A 428-nucleotide genomic window follows, 5' to 3' on the forward strand; every position below is an offset into this window, starting at 1 on the left:
TTCAAAATATAGAATTTAGTAGTCATAAAAAAAGGCTACAGCACACCTGAACTTATTTTTTAACTATAGAAAAATGGCTTAATTTTAAAAATATCAAAAACTCAGGAGAAAGACAACCAACTTAAACAAGCCCTACCTTTGCAATACATGTTCAGACTGCCTGAATAAGGAAAGGCTTATGTTCGCTACTTAAATCACAAGGAACAGAATAATTTATCACTGAAAACATAAAACAGCAGATTAACTTCTAAGACATACCTCCAATGGCTCCAGAACTGATCTAACCAAATCAACTCACCTGACATGGTAATTGTAGTTACATTTGCAGTAATGCAAAATGTAGACATTTAATGTTTGATCTAAGGGCATAAGCAAGTGAAGTTCGTAGATACAGTGTTGTTGTAAGAGAAGTTCCTACCTTTATTATC

This window comes from Pterocles gutturalis, unplaced genomic scaffold, assembly GCF_000699245.1.
Source record: "Pterocles gutturalis isolate BGI_N339 unplaced genomic scaffold, ASM69924v1 scaffold32031, whole genome shotgun sequence".
In the NCBI taxonomy this organism is placed as follows: domain Eukaryota; kingdom Metazoa; phylum Chordata; class Aves; order Pterocliformes; family Pteroclidae; genus Pterocles; species Pterocles gutturalis.